This window comes from Sorex araneus, chromosome 2 (assembly GCF_027595985.1).
Source record: "Sorex araneus isolate mSorAra2 chromosome 2, mSorAra2.pri, whole genome shotgun sequence".
Lineage (NCBI taxonomy): Eukaryota > Metazoa > Chordata > Mammalia > Eulipotyphla > Soricidae > Sorex > Sorex araneus.
The window spans coordinates 154,901,876-154,915,300 of record NC_073303.1 but is presented as its reverse complement, the minus strand read 5'-3'; the positions used below and the strand labels follow the sequence as shown (position 1 = coordinate 154,915,300).

At 37.2% G+C, this 13,425-nt stretch overlaps 1 pseudogene; it reads left to right on the top strand.

Annotated features, from left to right (window-relative positions):
- Positions 1–13,088: 13,088 nt before the first annotated feature.
- On the top strand, positions 13,089–13,173 carry LOC129402744 (small nucleolar RNA U3; annotated as a pseudogene).
- Positions 13,174–13,425: the final 252 nt, after the last annotated feature.

Sequence of the window (13,425 nt, the reverse complement as noted above, 5' to 3'; positions counted from 1 at the left end):
AAGCAAGATCAATAATGAGGGACTGGCAGGGTGCTGTCAAACTGCAGAGGAAGTTTTTTGACCAAAGGATGCTGACTGGATTCTTGAGGACAGTAAAGATTATGGTGATTAGAATGAAGAGAACGATGGAGCTCAACAAAGGGAAGGACTGAGTCTTCTAGCTAAGAGTGACATTCAATAATATAATGATATAGAAAGTCTGTAGCTAGGGAATCGGTTTGGGCCAGGTAGGCTTTAGAGATCAATTAGCAGATGACTCTGCAGAGAACTGTGGGACTTATTTACAGGTGCCAGCCCCAGCAGTGATGGGCAGACCCAGAACCCACTTCTAGAGATCTCTGTTTGTGTTATAGGCCCGATCCTTTGGTGCTCAAGGGGGTGGGGTAGTGGGATGTGTAGAATGTGGAGGGGTCCATGGTGTAGAGGATTACTCTCAGATCAGAAGATCAGCACACACTCTGAGATTTACTGCTTGCACTAACTCCCCAGCCCATGTTTAGTATTTTGATTGGTTTGTCTTAGATGCTATGATCATTGCAAAATCCGGCACAAATTATTCTCATCCCTTAATGCATATGCCAACTTGTTCTTCAGAGAGAGCCACACCCAGTAAGGCACATCAGGGCTTACTCCTGGTTATTTACTCAGGAATTACACCTGGCGGTACACAGAGGACCATCTGGGATGCCTGGGATTGAACTCTGGTTGACCATGTATGACAGTGCCCTATAAGCTCTATGGTTTGTTTAGCCCCTGCATACCACTTTTAAAAAAAAATTAATTTTGGTTTTTTGGCATTCCTAACTGTGCTCAGGGCTTACTCCCAGTGGTAATTGGGGAAACATCTCACCTCAGGATTAAACTGGGGTGGTTGCATGCAAAGTCAATGCCTTATCCTATGTATTATATCTCCAGCCCCATACAAACTTTTCAAACTAGACTTCCTTTTAGTACATTTTAGGTTCACAAAAATCTGTTCCCAATGTTAATGCCTCTACTCTTACCCTGCCTGGATTTTCCTGTTATTAAGTCTTTTATTAGTATGGCATATTTATCAAGGTTGATGAAGGAATATTGATGTTATTATTATGGAGGGCTGGAGCAATAGCACAGCAAGTAGGGACTTTGATTGCACATGGTCGACCTGGATTTGGTTCCGCTGTCCCTCTCGGAGGGCCTGGCAAGCTATCGAGAGTACCCTGCCCTCATGGCAGAGCCTGGCAAGCTACCAGTGGCGTATTCAATATGCCAAAAACAGTAACAACAAGTCTCACAATGGAGATGTTACTGATGCCTGCTTGAGCAAATAGATGAACAACGGGACAAAAGTGCTACAGTGCTATTATTACAGAAGTCCAAAGTTTCATTAGGCTTTTCTTGGTGTAGTACAATCTATGGATTTTGATAAATATATATTGTCATTAATTAACCATTTCAGTATAATACGTAGTGATTTTGCAAGATGAAAAACCCCACTTTGTACCTTTTAAAGCTCCTTTTCCTGAACCCCCTGATAACCATTGTTTAACTGACTTTATAGTTTTGTCTTTCTAATAAGTCCATGCAGTTGAAGTCCCATGGCATGTAGAATTTCCAGACTGACTGCTTTCTCTTAAGCTACACATGTTTAGGTTTCATCCATAAGTGATGAGGTATAAAAAGGCGTTTATCATTACTGAAAACTAAACTGTGTTCTAGAACAATGCAATTCAATCCTTGCTGTCAACCTTCTAGAACCCTCTTCTCTAACAGTGTGACCCCAGTTTTTAGATGGTAGTTACTTTGTTGGAATGGGTTCTGGAATATGGTGAAAAGACAAAAATCTCCCGGTGACTAATAATAAAATAGATGAGGCAAGAAATATATTTAGAATTTTTCCTGTCATATATATTCTGAATTTCTTGATCACCATATAATGTGGCCATTTTGACTAATACATCACTGTATCACTGTATCACTGTCATCCCGTTGCTCATCGATTTGCTTGAGCAGGCACCAGTAACGACTCCATTGTGAGACTTGTTACTGTTTTTTGGCATATTGAATATGCCATGGGGAGCTTGCCAGGCTCTGCCGTGTGGGCAAGATACTCTTGGTAGCTTGCTGGGCTCTCCAAGAGGGATGGAGGAATCTAATTCAGGTCAGCCATGTGCAAGGCAAGTGCTCTATCGGCTGTGCTATTGCTCTAGCCCTTGACTAATATATACAATAAGAAAAGTTTGCCATGATATATCAGATTGTAAGTATTGGTAAGACTGTAAACAATTAGTGGTAAAGAGAAAAAATATACAATTGGTTGTCAGTGGAAATTTGCTCTACTAGTTATGTAAGCTAGAGTGAATTAAAATAAGACCAAAAAATAATTATGGAAAAATAATCAATGATACCCTCAGTTCTCAGAGGAATAGATGCACAGAGAGATTATAGTCTATACAAGGAAAATATTAAGGCTGGAAATGTCTTTTAATTGCTTTATATGTAGGGTAGAAAGAAAAGAGGAAATTCTGGCAAAAGTGGAGGACCATAATTGTGGGAAAAGGGAAACTGGAAGATGTGGAAAACTTCAGTTTGAGAAAGAAATGAAATGACAATAGCTGAGGCAGAACTTTGGAGTTATTATTAAACTGTTGAATGGGGAATATCAAATATTTTGTTGACATGCAAATGCAACTGTCCCTCTTTCTTTTAATGAATGCCCCAAAGCAAATTTAATATCACTAAATTTAGGAAACTACTAGGTTTTATTAAAATCTTGATGCTTTGAAGGTAAATGTAGGATGACTATAACTCCTCTCGGGTCCTAGACTTAACTGGTAAGCTGGCATTTTATCCTGAAGCATTTGCATTAGTCACTGCTCTTCAAATTGCACTTGAGGCTGCAAAAACAGGGTGGGAATGGGGAGGAGAGGTGTTAACACTTAGAATAATTGGTCAAAGCCATAGGAAGGTATTTGCAGCTATACTTTTTTTATATGCTTAAATATATTTCAGGGAAATTTTAGTTTTTGCTCCACTTTAAGTCATTCTTGAAATGCAGACATGACCTGGTTCTCAGGGACAAATTGAATAAACACCAATGGCTTCAACCAGTGTCAGGAAGTATGCAGGAGACCAAGACAGTGAAGTACTTTGCTTTCCAGATCAGAATTCAAGGATGGTATTGCCATTGTTATATTTTGGATGGAGGATCTCCCAGAAAGGAACCTGGTAGCACTGTAGCACTGTCTTTCCATTGTTCATCGATTTGCTCGAGCGGGCACCAGTAACGTCTCTATTGTGAGACTTGTTGTTACTGTGTTGGTTTTTTTTTTTTGGCATAAGGAATATACCGCTGGTAGCTTGCCAGGCTCTGCCATGTGGGCAGGATTCTCTAAATAGCTTGCCGGGCTCTCCTAGAGGGACAGAGGAATCGAACTGGGTTCTGCCACGTACAAGGCAAACACCCTACCCACTGTGCTATCGCTCTGGTCCTAATCAGGTAGTCTTCTTAAAGATTCCTCTTGAAGATTCTCTGTAAATAAACTTCTTGATAATTCTCTGTACATAAGTTCTTCTTGAAGATTCTCTTGTAGATCAGGCCAACAGTTCAATCCAATTCACTGCAGTTAAAACAAGTGCTTGAGAATATGGTATTGCTCAGGCTTGCACTGCTGGGAATTGATTACCTGGGCCACCCTTGCAGTGCTTGGGGGCCTTGAGACCTGCATCCTGTACTCTTTGGGGGACTTTGAGGTTCTGGAAATCAAACTGAGCCACCTAAAGGCATGATCTATCTCCCTGGCTTTAAGGGTTTTTTGTGTTTGTTTGATTGTTTTTAAGTCCAGTTCCTTGGGGAAGGCTTTAATGATTCTGTTGTATTATATTTAAAAACAGCAAAATCAGTATAATAGAAGCCAATTTAACCATAACTTTGGGGCTTGAGCTCAGAGCCTAGAGTAAGCCCTGAACCACCACAGGTTGTGGGCCCAAAACCAAAGGCTGAAAAAAGCCTACCTTTGAGTACTTGCCTGCCAGTTCTTATTTAAAAACATCTCTCCTTATAAATTATTTCTGTACTCTCCACCCCCATCCACTTTACCTTGCTTTTCAAGATGCTCCATTTATCATACCCTCAATACAAATGCAAACATTATGATGCGTGGGACATCTAAGACATTTGTCTTAATTTCTACAGCCCTATTTTCTACTAATGATTTTCATTTTGCATTTTGATTTTGTACCTGTATTCCAAGACTACCATTTTCCCCCATGCATCTCTAATTCCTTTAGCTTTGTAAGTGACCCGAGTATTTGTCTAAATCAAACACCATGCCTTCAGCAGCCCCATCTTTGATTAAAGAAACAAATCAAAATATTATCTTACAGAAGAAATCAATCACCAGATTTAATGTGTGCTTTAACAATTCCCAGTCTCCAGAAGAATTAGCAATAAAGGAAAAAATGTTCCAAGCCATCTTAGAGGGCATTAGTCAGGGAAGTAGACAGGGAAGGCCCCTGTGGCAATGAATTCCTGAGAATAAAACCAATAGCTCCAAGGCTGCAAAAATCCACCTTGAGGACACAGGAACTAAGGTCAGATAAGACCTTTACCAGGTGTCAGAGCAGACCCTGAGCCCTTGGAACAGAAGCTCCAGCAGCAACAAAGTCCAGGAAAGGAGTATCAAAGAAGACCATCAACCACTTTCAACTTGGCCCCCTGGCAACCATCCTAGAAACGGACTTTTATTAGGTGAAAGCCCCACATGAGGCAGCTTGGGAGAAACCCTATGAAAGCTAACTTGAACAAAGTATGCGCACATATGCTGCCTGAGCTCATGTGGTACCCGAGCACATGTGTCGCCCACATCTCTGCTCTTGAGATGTGTTCTTTTCTTTCACACTTCCAAATCTAATGCTAACATTTGTTCTCTCTTGGAAGTGTTATTATTCTCTCTCTCTCTCTCTCTCTCTCTCTCTCTCTCTCACACACACACACACACACACACACACACACACACACACATACAGACACACACTCTCACACTCTTTCCCTCACACTCTCTTCTCTTTCTATCTCTTTTTCTCTGTCTCTTTCTCTTTCTCAAAACTTCCAAATAAAATATATTATACTTCACTGCTTGTCTGCTCCCAAAATTCTTGTTTTATGAGGGAAATTCAGGGATCTGAAAGGTGTTAAGTTCTAGGACTGACTTTTCTTTCCAGGAGGAGTAAGGCTCACAGTCCTTGTTTTCCCCAGCAGTTCCTAGGTGCAGAGGTGGATAGAGCGAAAGCGGTGAATCCCATTCCTGACACTGCTGCCTCTCCTTCCCACTTCACATACATCACCGAAGGACCCCACTGATACCAACTTTACTCACAATAAGATGCAATCTAACCATTTGCAGTGGGTCAGAGATCAAAAAATGGCTAATTAAAATGCGTAAAGGCAGAACATACAATTAAAAAAATAATATTGTATTTAATTCATTTAGACCCATGTTGAAATTTTGATTTTCTCTAATTTTTAAGTGTGCAATTATCTAAAGGCACTGTAATGTGAGTATGAACATCTGTCTAATATCTTTTTCCATTGAAATTGTAGAAAAACTATTAACAGTTTTGCAGACATAACTAAGAGATTCTTATAACAATCGTTTTATCATATAGTTTCCTTAAAACACAACTTTAAACCTGCTACATATTTGTCTACATTCATTCTGTCCTGTAAGTTTTCTTCATTCAGTACTAATCAACTTCACTTTAACAGGATTTCTTTCTTCTTCCATTAATGATATCTTCATCCATTGTTTCTTCCAAGAAAGGAAAACCAGTCCCAGACCTTACCCTATCCTGAAAGGATTAAGATTCACCCTTTTCTCATAAGGAAATCTTTCATGAAACCAAAAATGTAGGTTGAAAGGAATTATTGAATCAGGGTTTAAGTGAGTTGTAAAAATCTACCATATTTTTTGCTAACATATTATGCTTTACACTACTCTTGGTCTTAGACAAAAGGCTGAGAAGACTGGAGAGATAGCACAGCGGGTAGGGCATTTGCCTTCCATGTGGGCGACCCAGGTTCGATTTCTCCACCCCTCTTGGAGAACCCAACAAGCTACCAAGAGTATCGTGCCCACACAGCAGAGCCTGGCAAACTACCCATGGCATATTTAATATGCCAGAAACAGTAATAACAAGTCTCACAATGGAGACATTACTGGTGCCCGCTCAAGAAAATTGATGAACAGTGGATGACAGTGACAGTGACATTATGCTTTAAGGATAATTGTGCTCAAGACCAATCTCACAGAAACCACTTCTTTGGATAATGAACTGCTACAATATATGTCTAAAAATGGCCTAGTAGGACAAATGACACTTAGTATAGGATGAGTAGTTCAATTTCTTGGTCCCTTATCCTATGGTGACTGGTATGTTCTATTTCTACAAGGTGGCATAGTAATCTAGAGTTACATGCCAACTAGAAATTTGTTCCCAAAGAGAGCATTGTTGCTCACAATCCTGAAACACTTTAATGGAGATAGAGAGGTAGTTCATTATGCCCCAGGAAATCTACCTGGCTGTTAAAGTTTAATTGTTAAAGAGTGTTTGATAGGAAACTGAGAATATCTGGGAAGGCTTCTCTAGGCTACAGGTAAAGTTTACAAATTAGAGGTTGGTGAATAGTCAAAGGGCAATATCCTGATGTGATTTAAGTTGAATCTAAAAAGATGATGAATAAATGTTTAATATATTTTTTCTCTGAGGTTGTTAGGAAAAGTGTTGAAGATTATATGATGCATGAAAAAGATATTCATTACTATATTGCATGTCCTTAAATTTTTTTGAGGTTTGTCTACCATTATCTTGCATGTATTTTTATTCCCCTGATAGTATGTTCATTATTGACCTGGTTAAAATGCAAGATTTATTCAATGCAGTAAGCAATGCATTGTATGTTTTTTGAAACATGAGATTGATCAAGTCTCGTGACTTAGCAATGAGAAACAAAATTGACATGTGTATTAATTAAAATTGTGAATATTATTATCTGAGCAAGATTAAAGAAAGTTTATTTTGATAGACTAAGTTATTGTTATTTTAAAAACTTAATTAGCTATCTCAATAACTTCATATCAGTTACTAGAAATTTTGTAGCTTTACTCCAGTCAAGTGCCCACATTTCCTCCAATAAATATTACCATCTGATTTGTTACGATAGCATAGTATCATTCTTCAAGACTCATTTAATATTTTTGAGTGATAAAATATAGAAACTAAATGAACATGTGAAGGGAATGCCTTCACCTGTAATAATCATCAAAGGCTGCAAAGTGCCACAATATGAAAGACTAAAAACAAACAAAAAGAATTATCATTGCCCTGTCTGGCAGCTGGGAGACCAATGTCAAGGCCTTGGCAAGGTCATGTTCCCTCTAAAATTTCCAGAGGGGAGTCTTCTTTACCTAATCCCTGCTCTTGATGGTGGTCATCAATCATTAGCATCATTCCAGTCTCTACCTTTGTCTCCCCAAGGCCTTTTCCTTCTAGGGTGTCTGTTACCAGATGGCCTTTCTCTCAATTAGCAACACCAATCATATTGCATTAAGCAAAATCTTATCCCAATGTAGCCAATTATATTTGCAACAGTGCTATTTCCAAATAAAGTTTCATGCTAAAGTACTATTGTCTTGTACTATCTGCATTTTTGGAGAGACATAATTTAATTTGTTGCCACTCCTATATCTTCATAGTTGTTTCTGCAATTTTCCTTTTAGTATTTTTTGCATAAGGATTTCTTCAGAGTCTCTAATATATTGTTTTAATTTTTATAGCCATCCCTTTATTGGCCAAAGAGCCAATATTATCTTCTCCTAATTAATTAGTAGCATTTATTCCATTTGTGTGTTAAAAAACAAGTAAAATAAGCTTTCAGTGTAACTGTAAGGTTACAAGCTTATTAGAATATTAATTCAGTACAAAGTTACATTCATGTTCTGACTCCATGATCTAAACCTCAAGTCTGACTGGTCTCACAATTGACCTCAGGCTCCAGAATCAGTACCTGAAAAATATCTTTTCCTAGTTAACAATAGCACTTGCGACAAGCTACAAGCTTTGTAAAAGGCCAAATTGAAACTCCATGTTCTGTATATCTGACAGTGTCACTGGGACACACACTATCTTCTTGATTCGAAGATCTTTAAATAAAATGGTCCTGGCAAGTGGCAATGCAACTTCATAATAGCAATAGTGATTCAAGTTACTTATACTACATCCAGACCTACAGTTTGATAATCCTATTAAACAGTAAAAAGTCCAAGGTAACACTATTCAGGACAAATATTATAAGGTATGGGCTATTATTCAGATTAAGACATTTTGATTAACAATATGGGCTTGGTTCTATCACAGCAGCTGTGCTTATTTGATTTTGATTATAGTATTCTATTTTGTTCTCCTTCTGCCAGAACCAGTGTGCGTTTCAGGAAAGATATTGTGAGATACTAAGAGATTGATTTCAAGGAGTCAATTTCCAGGATTGTGAAGGTAGGAAATTCTGAAGTCTATAGGAAAGGCTATGAGGTTGGCTATTCTCAATTGTGCTGACTATAATTTGTAAGCAGAATTTATTCTTCAAGGGAACACAATTTTTTCTCTAGTGAATTTTGACTGCCTAAAATGCAACTAGATTCTTTGGGATAATCTCCTTTACTTTCTGTTAATTTTATCTACAAAACACCTTCACAGCACATTCAATATTAGTGTTGAACTGAAGAACTGAGCACTACATTCTAACAAAGTAGACATATAAAATTGTAATAGTTTTATTCAGATCCATCAATTTTCTGAACTAAATAAGAACACTTAAGTGGCAGCATTTTTCATTTAACACTAGTCTACAAAGGACAATTTCTGCAGAGTTAAATATTAATCTGAAGTTTTCTCACTTAAAACTTTCTCAGTGCTTTGATAAAGAATCTGTGTTTATGAGTAATGTGTATTGTACTCCATTATGCTTATATTCTGTATTTATATTTTTTTATCCAATCCACAAAGAATTTCATAGAATATTGACATCATTTGTTGTACTCTAACCTTGAATCAGAGTAGTCCCACATATATGGGCTATCACATATAATTTTAAATTTATATCACATATAAATTTAAATTTTAAAATGTGTAAATATTCACAATTGATATAATCAAAAACGATGTCTCTCTCTTTTTTAAATTGTATTACCATGAGATACACGGTTACAAAGCTGTTTATGATATGGTTTCAGTCATACAATGCCACCCCCACCCCCATTCCCATTCTGTCTCTGTAACACTTTCCTTCTCTCTCTCTCTCTCTCCCTCTCTCTCTCTCTCTCTCTCTTTCTCTCTCTCTCTTTCTCTCTCTCTCTTTCTCTCTCTCCCCCCTTTCTCTCTCTCATTTTCTTTCTCCTTTTGGGCATTATGGTTTTCAATACATTGGGAGGTTATCATATTTGTTCCTTTATCTACTTTCAGCATGCAGCTCTTGTTCAGAGTGATCATTTCCAACTACTGTCTTTTGGTTAGTTTTTCTTTTATATATCCTACAAATGAATGCAATCATTCTATGTCTGTCCCTCTTCTCATTTCACTCAGCATAAGTGAATTTCACAACTTCAGTTTCCGAATAGCTGCATAGTATTCCACTGTGTAGATAGATGTAGCATGGTTTCTTTAACCAGTCATCTGTTCTAAGGCACTCAGATCATGTCTAGATTCTGACTATTGTGAATAGTGCTGCAATAAACATAGAAGTGCAGATGGCATTCATGCTGTGTGTTTTTGGGGCCCCTGGGTATACTCCCAGAAGTAGCATTGCTGGGTTGTATGGAAGCTCAATTTCTAGTTTTTTGAGGAATGCTCAAATTGTTTTCCAAAAGACTGGACTAGTCGGCATTCCCACAAATAACAAAGGGGGAAAAAATGACATCCCTCTTTTCATAATTTAGAATCTCAATAATCCAACACAATCTTGATATTGGGGTTCAATACTTTGTTTTGTTTTTTAGATTTTGGTATCCCATTCCGAGTTAGGTTGACCTTGCAATCGATAGCGCAGCGGGTAGGGCGTTCGCCTTGCATACAGCCGACCCGGATTTGATCCCTCCACCACTCTTAGAGAACCCAGCAAGCTACCGAGAGTATCTCTCCCACATGGCAGAGCCTGGCAAGCTATCCGTGGCATATTCAATATGCCAAAAACAGTAACAGGCCTCACAATGGAGATATTACTGGTGCCCGCTTGAGCAAATCAATGAGCAATGGGATGACAGTGATGACAGTGATTCCAAGTTAAATTTTGCTTTTGGATGTGGACTATGGCTAGTCAGACTATTTAAGTCAAGAAACATGTGGCTCATGTAAAGAGTTAATTTTTGTCTGCAAGCTAACTGCCTCATATGAGAACAGAAAGATCTCAAAAATAGAATCAACCTTATAAAATAGGGATGAAAGTTCAACATAGAAGCAATTATAAGCTTGAAGAACCAGAGAATGCAGATTTCTTTAAATCCATTTATGTATTCACTTTAATTTTGAGGTTTCATTCTTTTTGAAAAGTTGTATTAAATTACATGAGTCAAACTGACATTGTTCTTTCATCTATTGTTTTTAGTTAGGTATTCCATATGATCAGATGATATATTTGACTTTCAGCAATATGACCCTCATATAATACCACAGTAGAGTGCTGATAATGTCTCCTGGTTTGTAATTAAAGCTAAAATTTGAAGCTACATTTACTAATGTCTTTAAAATTATCTCCTTTCTTTTCCCATCCTATACTTTTTATATCCCCTTTTTTCTTCCCTGCCCTTCTCTTTTTCCATTTCTACCTCCCTTCCTCCCTCTAATTCTTCCTCCCTCTCTTCTTTCCTCTATTTCTGCCTCCTTCCACCCTCCCTTTTCTTTAATTTAATTTTCTTCATCTTCATCCTCAAAACTTTCTTCAATTATATCTCATGCAATGACAATTTGTCAGTTAATTTATAGCATCTGCATTCCTCTTTGTCTCTAGAACTTATTTTAGAAACTAACCAGCATAACAAAGCTTAATATTTATTACAGATGATAATTGATGGTAATTTTTCTAATTCTTAACATATATTTTCCTTGTTTGGCTTTTTGGGTCTTAAAATATATTTTCTATATTATTGTTTTTCTGGCATTATACCATACTATCTTTAATTAAAACCAGTTACAGAAATCAATCCCAGATGCTCTTCCTTAGGCAGTAACTTCTTGCCCCAAATATTAAATCTGTGTTAAAATCATAAATCACCTTGGTTATATTCAGGAGAAAATATTTAATATAAAAAATTCATCTGGTAAGCAACAGTCTGGGGGTTAAGGTGAATCCTCTAGTTTGATCTTAAAGAAGTAACTTCAGACATGTACAATATTTACTCATATGAGTATTGTCTTAATTGTGGATAGTAGTAGAACTGTTAAGTTCAAGTGCATTCCTGCGGCTGTGGTTTAGGATCCATAAAGTTATAATTGAAGACTGTAGGGGAAACTTTCTCTTAATATGGAGGAAGAATTTTTTTAAACAGTTAAGTATTGATTTTTATGATTGCATATAAAAGTCTTTCAAATTCTAAATCAATTAATTACTCTGATAGACAAAATTTAATTCATATAAGAAATATATTTGAATTGATATTTTTCTAAAGCATATTCAACAACCAATAGGAACATGGAAGACATGTTTGACTTCACTTATTAGGGAAAGCAAATAAGATAGTGAGACAGCACTCACACCTTTGAGAATCTTCTTTTTTATTTATTTATATTTATTTATATATTTATTTTGCTTTTTGGGTCACATCTGGCAATGCACAGGGGTTACTCCTGGCTCATGCACTCAGGAATTACTCCTGGCGATATTCAGAGGACCATATGGGATGCTGGGAATGGAACACGGGTTGGCCACATGCAAGGCAAACGCCCTACCCGCTGTGCTATTGCTCCAGCCCCAAGAATCTTCTTTTTTAAATAAAACCTGGATAGTTACCTTGGTAAAAATTATAGAAAGGAAACTCATATATAGTGTGGGTACCAATACAAATTGATAAATAAAATGAAGAAGACATTCTGTTAAAAAAAATCTGAAAATGAAAATACCACGTATAGGTATTTAACGAGAGACTATGCAATCTCTATATTGAAAAGATATAAGTACTTCTATATTCAAAGCTGTATTATTTACAACTGCTTAATATTGTAGCACTGTAGCACTGTCATCCTATTGTTCATCAATTTGCTCGAGCAGGCACCAGTAACATGCCCATTGTGATACTTGTTGTTACTGTTTTTGGCATATTTAATATGTCACATGTAGCTTGCCAAGCTCTGCTGTGTGGGGAGGATATTCTCGGTAGCTTGCTGGGCTCTCTGAGAGGGACAGAGGAATCAAACCCAGGTCGGCCGAATACAAGGCAAACGCCCTACCTGCTGTGTTATCACTCCAGTCTGCCTAATATTGGAGCAGCCTAAATGTTTGGATTATTGGGACAGGGAGATATTAGAGCTGGTAGAGTGCTTGCCTTACATGAGGCTGACCTGGCTTCTTTCCCTGGCACCATGAAGGATTCCCCGGGCACCAACACCAGGAATGATCCCTGAGCATGGAGCCGATACTAAGCCTTGAGCACTAGAAAGAAAGGAGTTATGATACTAATGCTAAATGCTATGTTAAATGTTAATTGCAAGCTATTTCAAAAAAACTAAAATTTGTTTTTTGACAATATGTGTGGAGTTTAAGTTAATTATGTGAAATGATAACTCAAAGACAAATACTATATGACTCATAGGTTTACTATATTTATCTAATGCAACTAACAGATTACAACAAAATCAACTTTTAAACTGAAAAATATGATGTTTACCACTGGGTAAGGAAACACAAGGAGGACAGATGGGGTCAATCTAATAATGGGAATAGCAGGGTAATGGTGGTGGTGAGTATGGTGAGCACTTATGCACGTTAATGAGCTTTACTCTCAAAATTAATGCCATATTGGTAAAAAAAAGTGAGTCAATAATTTTAATTAAAAACTTCTGTTCCAAAGACTATACTTTTAGTGATCATTTCTATAGTTTTTTACTAGAGAAGTTTCTCTGACTGTGCAGAGCACACTAAAAAAAAAAATTCTGTCTAAGAGAATCTGCTTAATAAAGATTTCATCATTCTAATCTCTCTAAGAGAAGGTGGATTGGTGTTCAAATGAGCCCACCAGCTTTGATCAGAAGTAGAGATCTGGAAGTCCCTATGTTGGTTAACTGGAGACTTCTGAATTTCCCTTCCTACCTAAGAGAAAGGAAGTTATAAGGAAATTCTCTTAGGTAGGAAGGGAAATTTATATAAAACAAAACTGAGCAATTTTTTTGGATAATATTCCAGAA